Here is a 6,955-nt window from a genome sequence, read left to right as displayed (position 1 = left end):
GATCATGTACTACTCTCTTTGTACTTCCCAGTGTGAAGGAGTCACTGAGTTATCCTAGTATAATTCCCTTTTAACTGGAGGCAGATAGGTGTCAAGTGCTGAACTTGAAATGAGGAAGACTTGACTTTGAATCCGGCCTCAGACATTTACTGGCTATGTGACCCTGGGCAAGTCAATTAACCACTGCCTGCCTCAGTTGCTCATCTATTAAATGAAGATAATAATAGTACCCATATCTTACAGTTGTTGGGAAGATGACACAAGACAATGCTTGTAAAGAAGTTTGCAATCCTTAAAGCACTCTATAATGGTAGCTACTATTATTAGCTACTATTGTGCTTCCCTCCCTCCCTTAGATGTCTCTCATTAAATCAAGCAACATTTTCTTTTTTTCCACTTTTTTTTATTTTACCAGAACACAGAGAATAGAGAAAAGAAAAAAAATCATAAGCTTAAATATTGAAACTTAAATACAAAGTAAGAAAGAAAAAAAGCATGTCATGTGCATAGCAGAACATAAGAGAGGATTCAAAATATGTAACAATAAATTTTCATTTCAAGAAAACCTGTATGATAAATAATATATCTTGTGTTGAGAATTGTCCATCTTTTCTTTGCTTCCTTGTGTTTCCTTTTGTTCTTTGCTGTGCATTTTTTAACTTTTTTCCTTTTTCCCCTCCCCTGCCCATCCCAGAAGGCTACAATATAGTTTAGATGTGTTTCTTGATATATACATACACATACAGATATACACTTATACATACATACATTCGTATATTGACATATACTTTCCCAAACATACTCTGCTCCTGATCTTTGTTTTTATGTTTGTACATATCTCTTGTTTCCTATCCCTCTTGCCTCCTCTACTTTACTTCTATCTGCTACCTTGACCTCCTATTACTTGCCTTCCCCCCTCCAAGGATCTCTCCGCTATCCTCCCATTCCCATTAATCTAAACACCCTTCTATACCTCTCTTTTACCTATTCCTTCATTCTCCTCTCTAAAGATCCCTCCCTTGTCCTCTCCCTCCCCTCTATGCCCCTACCATTTTATTCCTTCTAAATTTAGAAGACTTTTATATTCTTCTAAATATATATGTATTGTTCCCTCTTAAACCCATTCCCCGTGAAAGTAGGTTACTGGAATTACCAGCCCTCCTCTCCCATTTAATCCCTCTGTATCCTTACTTCCTTGTGCACCTCATTTGTATAAAATAGTTACTCTTTTTAGTTGTTCCTAAATGGTTTTACTTTTTAAAATTCATATCATAGTCAGCTTTACCCCAATCTTTCTTATGAGCTTCCCAGTTATTAATAAGAATCTTAGACATATATTTTACACTATATACAAGGTAAACAGTCTGTCCTCATGAATCCCTTATAATTAGTCTTTGGCATATACATTATGTTTCTCTTGGTTTTTGTATGTTGAATCTTCTATTAAGTTGAGGATTTTTTTAACAAAGTCTTGAAAGTCTGGGAGTTTATCAAATGTTTATTTTTTTATTCAAAATAATACTTAACTTTGCAAAGTATATTTTTGGTTGGAGTCCCAGGTCTTTTGCTGTTATCTATATCTATATCTATATCTATATTTATATAGATATAGATATATTGTGTTCCAAGACCTGCATCCTTTAAAGTCGCTGGTGCTAGGTCTTGTGTAATTCTGATTGTGGCCCCCTCATATTTAAATTGTGTTATTCTCGATGCTTTTAGTATTTTATCCTTGAGCTGGGGGTTTTGAAATTTGACTATGATATTCCTATGAGTTTTTCTCATAGGATCTCTTTTAAGTGGTGTTTGATGGATTGTTTCTATTTCCACTCCCCCCTCCCCTTGTCCTAATGCTTCAGGACAATTTTCTTTAATTATTTTTTGTGTTATTGTAGCAAGATTCTTCTTTAGATCATAATTTTCAGTTAGTCCCATTATTTTTATATTTTCTTTTCTTGATCTATTCTCCAAATCTGTTGTTTTTCTTACAAGATGTTTCACTTTCTTTTTTATTTTTCATTATTCATGTTTTGCTAAATTATTTCTTTATCTCTTATAATTTTGCTGATTTCACTTTTTCCGATTCCAGTGTTCAAGGTGTAATTCTCCTCCTTTTCTAATTGGTTGACTTTCCTTTCATAACCTTCTTGTTTTTCTTGGATTATTCTTATTTTTTTAAAGTTTTTCCTCCATGTCTGTCATTTGATTTTTAACATCTTTTTTTTAAGATCTTCTATAAATTCTTTTTGGGCAAGTGACCATTTAACATTTTGAGGGTTTCTTTACTTCAATATCCTCCTCTGAGGATGAACCCTGGTCATCTTATTCCCATAATAGGCTTCTATGGTTGGATTCTTTCTCCTTTGCCTGAGCAGCAACATTTTCAAACATGAAAAATAAAGGGACTCTCATTTCGTAATTGATAATTCTGTCAAAATTTTCTCATTTTTAGAACAGCACAAAGTGTGATCTTAGGAAGAAAGTCACAATGAATTAAATTGTGCAATTATATATTAAGTTCCTACTATGTGCAAGGCACTAGAACTTCAAAGATGAAATTGAAATATAAGAATAATGATGGTGAAAATGTATATAATTTTTATTTTAATTGAAATATTTACACACTTTAATAATTATATGCTTGTGTAATCACTTGATTCAATTTAACTTATTTTTATTAAGGGGCTAAAATAGTCAAAGTGATGAAAAAGGAGAAATCATCATGCTTTTCTGCTAACCACAGTTTGCAGGTGTGAGGAGAGCTGATGGAATCTCAGAATCTCAGAGTTTAGAGTTGCAAGGGACCTGGAGGTCATTTCACACAACCTTTACCTGACAGAAAAGGCCTTCTATAATATCCTTAATAGTGACTCTGTAGGTTTTGCTTGAAGACTTTGAGTGTTGAGCACCCAGGTAACTTAATGCACTTTCTTCTGAAGCTTTTTCTTACAATAAACATAGGTCTTACTTTCTACAACTTCCATGGATGGTTCCTAATTTTGATTCTCCAGCCAAGGAGAACAATTTAGCCTTGCCAAACACATTATAGTTTTGTAAATATTAGAAACATTTGAAAGGAAGTCTTCCCCAATGTTTCTAGTTCTTATTTTTACCTTTCTATTCAGATTATCTTGTACTATTTATTTGTATGTGTGTGTGTGAGTGTATGACAAATTTCCAAATAAAATGGAAGGTTCTAGTGGGTAAAGATAGTTTTTTTTTTTTTTTTTTTTATTAAAGAGAGTTTAAAAAAAACATTAAAAACCTAGCACATTGACTTGCACAGAGCATATGCATAGGAAATGCACCACCCCATCTTAAATTGGATTGAACTGAGTTGAAGAAAACTATCATATCCCTATTCTCCAAGTCCTTCAAATAATATTCATATGGTGTGTTGTTCTGCCCTTTATCTTTTTATTTTTGGTCTTTTTCCTGAAATGCTCTGTTTTGCCTGTTTTTCTTTTTCATTTTCTTGAAATGTATGCCCAGAACTGACAGTACTCTAGATGTGGCCTGACAATTAAAAACTTAAATCATTTGTGGTTGCTATGTCATACTATTGATTGATGTTACATTTCAAGTACATTAACTTCCGTAAATATTTTTAACAGGGAATGTTGTTCAGCGAGGCATATTTCCTCCATCGTGAATTTGTGAACTCAATTTTGGAACCAAGTATAGAACTTTAATTTTTGTATATCAAAATAAATTTGTTTTTATTTAGTTTAGACCATGATTCTAGCCTATAGAAATCTCTTTGGATCCCAAATCTCTATGTTTTGTTATATATCTTTTTAGTTTTATGCCATCTGAAAATTAGATGGACATGCTGTCTGACTTTGTCCAGATCATTGATAGAAACATTAGAGAGCAAAGAGTCAGTGTTAATTCCTGAGGGATGCAATTCAAGAACTGACTCTGTTGATATAAACCCACTCAATATATTTCACTGCATCTAGTTATTCATCCAGTTCCAAATTTACCTGACTGTAACATTATGTTGGCCACATCTTTTCCTCTTGTCTAAAAGAATTGCATGAGGTACTTTTATTTTTTCAAATGTTTTATTACAGCCTAAGTAAACCACATTCTGAGGCAGCCAGGTGGTGCAATAAATGGAAATCTAGGCCTAAAATCAGGAAGCTGTCATTTCAGAAATTACCCCAGACACATTAGCTATATAACCATGGGCTGGTCACTCAACCCTTGTCTGTCTTGTTATCCTTAACTGTAAAATGGGAATAATAACAGTGCCTAGCTTTAAGGGCTTTTGTGAGGATCTAATGAGATTATATTCATAAAACACTTAGCACAGCACCAGAGACACAGGAGTTTTTTCTTCCTTTCTATATCTACAATATTTCTCTGACATGCCGTCCATCTCTAGAGCTTGCTATTTTGGGGTCATCAAGCTAATCTCCCTCCCACCAGAAACTTAGACTATATCCTTTGGTTCCTCAGCTCTGATAGAAGAGCTGTTGTCTTATGTTGCCAGTGCCCAGACACTCTATACCAATTTATGGTCATCTCCCCATTTCTACTGGCCCTTTATTTGTTGTTGTCTCTCATTGGAATGTAAATTCTTGAGGCAGCTGCCACAGTACCAGCAGCAGCAACTGCAATTTCAGGAGCTCTCTGCCCAAAGACATCAAGGTGGTCATGCGAATGGTCAAAAAGAGACTGAAGGGGAACCTTTTCTGGCACTAGGTGCAGCTCATGCTGGTTGGTGATTCTATTGCCAATAAACAGCTCTTGATCAGAGTTCCAAGGCAGAGAGAAGTGTTTGCAGTTGTAGGAGAGCAGATGACCTGGTAACAGTTTTAGAACCAAAAGGAGTGGTAACACTTGTGGCTTAAGGAGTGCAGGGACAGTTACTGGATAAAGACCAGAGTGAAAATTTACCACATCTATCCCCAGATCATATTGCCTTGGAAGTACCAAACCAAACAAACAACTTTGCAGACCCCCATTACTAGCTCTGAAAACTGTGGTGTTAAAAACAAAGCTGAGGCAATCTGGATCCATGCTTCCTCCTGGAGCGATCCACCGAGGTCTTGTCATCATGACTGAACAGATGACCCTTCGGGGTACCCTCAAAGGCCACAATGACTGGGTGACCCAGATCGCCACGACTCCCCAGTTCCCTGACATGATCCTGTCAGCCTCCTGAGATAAGACCATTATCATGTGGAAACTTACCAGAGATGAGACAAACTATGGGATCCCCCAGCGTGCCCTCAGGGGTCACTCCCATTTTGTTAGTGATGTGGTCATTTCCTCGGACGGCCAGTTTGCACTCTCAGCCTCCTGGGATGGCACACTAAGGCTGTGGGATCTCACAACTGGCACTACCACCAGGTACTTTGTTGGTCACACCAAGGATGTGCTGAGTGTAGCCTTCTCTTCCAACAACTGCCAGATTGTCTCTGGTTCCCGGGATAAGACTATCAAGCTGTGGAACACCCTGGGTGTCTGTAAATACACTGTGCAGGATGAGAGCCACTCCGAGTGGGTGTCTTGTGTCCATTTTTCACCCAACAGCAGCAACCCCATCATTGTCTCCTGTGGCTGGGACAAGCTGGTCAAGGTCTGGAACTTGGCCAACTGCAAGCTGAAGACAAACCACATTGGCCACACAGGCTACCTAAACACAGTTACAGTTTCTCCTGATGGCTCTCTCTGTGCCTCTGGAGGCAAGGATGGTCAGGCCCTGCAGTGGGACCTCAATGAGGGTAAGCACCTCTATACTCTGGATGGTGGTGACATAATCAATGCCCTCTGCTTCAGCCCCAATCGCTACTGGCTCTGTGCTGCCACTGGGCCCAGCATCAAGATCTGGGACCTAGAGGGCAAAATCATTGTGGATGAGCTTAAGCAAGAAGTGATCAGCACCAGCAGCAAGGCCGAGCCTCCCCAGTGCACCTCCTCAGCCTGGTCTGCTGATGGCCAGACTCTCTTTGCTGGATACACAGACAACTTGGTACGAGTGTGGCAAGTGACCATTGGCACTTGGTAAAGGGGTCAACCATGACTCAAAGATTTTGAAATAAAGACCTTAATTTCTGCCTTTTCAAAAAAAACAAAGCTGAAGCTTGGGTCAGTGCCATCTATCTCCTATGAGAGAAGAGTCCAACTTTAACTTAAAGTTAAAAGTCAAGAAATTGGCTGGAAAAATGAGCAAACAACAACAACAACAAATTGACCATAAAAAGTTACTACAGTGGCAGGGAAAACCAAGACAAAGTCAGAAGACAACAATGGGAAACAGATACAAGCAAAGCCATAAAGAAAAAGGCTAACTGGACCCAAGAGTAACTAGAATTCCTGAAAGAGTTAAAAAAAGAGAGGAGAATGGTAGAAGAAAAATTGGGAAAACAAGTGAGAGTGATGCAAGAAAATTATGAACAGAGAATTAACACCTTGGTAAAAGGGGCAAAAATAATACTGAAGAAAATAACTCCTAAAAAAACCAGAAAGAGCCTAATGGTAAAAGAGGCACAAAATTTACAGAAAAAAAAAAAAAAAACTTCTTAAAAACCAGAATTGGTCAAATTGAAAAAGAAGTACAAAATCTCACTTAAGAAAACAATTCCTTAATAATTTGAATTGGGTAAGTGAAAGCTAATGACTTCATGAGACATCAAGAAACAAGAAAACAAAGTCAAAAGAATGAAAAAGAGTAGAAGAAAATGTGAACTATCTCATCATAAAATCAACTGATCTGGAAAATAGATTAAGAAAAGATAATTTAAGAATTATTGGACTGCCTTAAAGTCATGATAAAAAAAGAGCCAAGACATCATATTTCAAGCAATTATCCAGGAAAAGTGCCCTGATCTCTTAGACCCAGAGAGTAAAATGAATAGTGAAAGAATCTACCTGTTACCTCCTGAAAGATAGTCCAAAATGAAAATTCAAGGGCCTATTATAGCTAAATTCCTGATCTCACAGA

At 37.2% G+C, this 6,955-nt stretch overlaps 1 pseudogene; it reads left to right on the top strand.

Annotated features, from left to right (window-relative positions):
* The first annotated feature begins 5,065 nt into the window (after positions 1 to 5,065).
* LOC118853789 lies at positions 5,066 to 6,074 on the top strand (annotated as a pseudogene).
* Positions 6,075 to 6,955: the final 881 nt, after the last annotated feature.

The sequence above is a fragment of the Trichosurus vulpecula genome, chromosome 6 (genome assembly GCF_011100635.1).
Source record: "Trichosurus vulpecula isolate mTriVul1 chromosome 6, mTriVul1.pri, whole genome shotgun sequence".
NCBI classification, from domain to species: domain Eukaryota; kingdom Metazoa; phylum Chordata; class Mammalia; order Diprotodontia; family Phalangeridae; genus Trichosurus; species Trichosurus vulpecula.
Note: the sequence above shows the minus strand (reverse complement) of the source record. Positions and strands in the feature narration are given on the sequence as shown.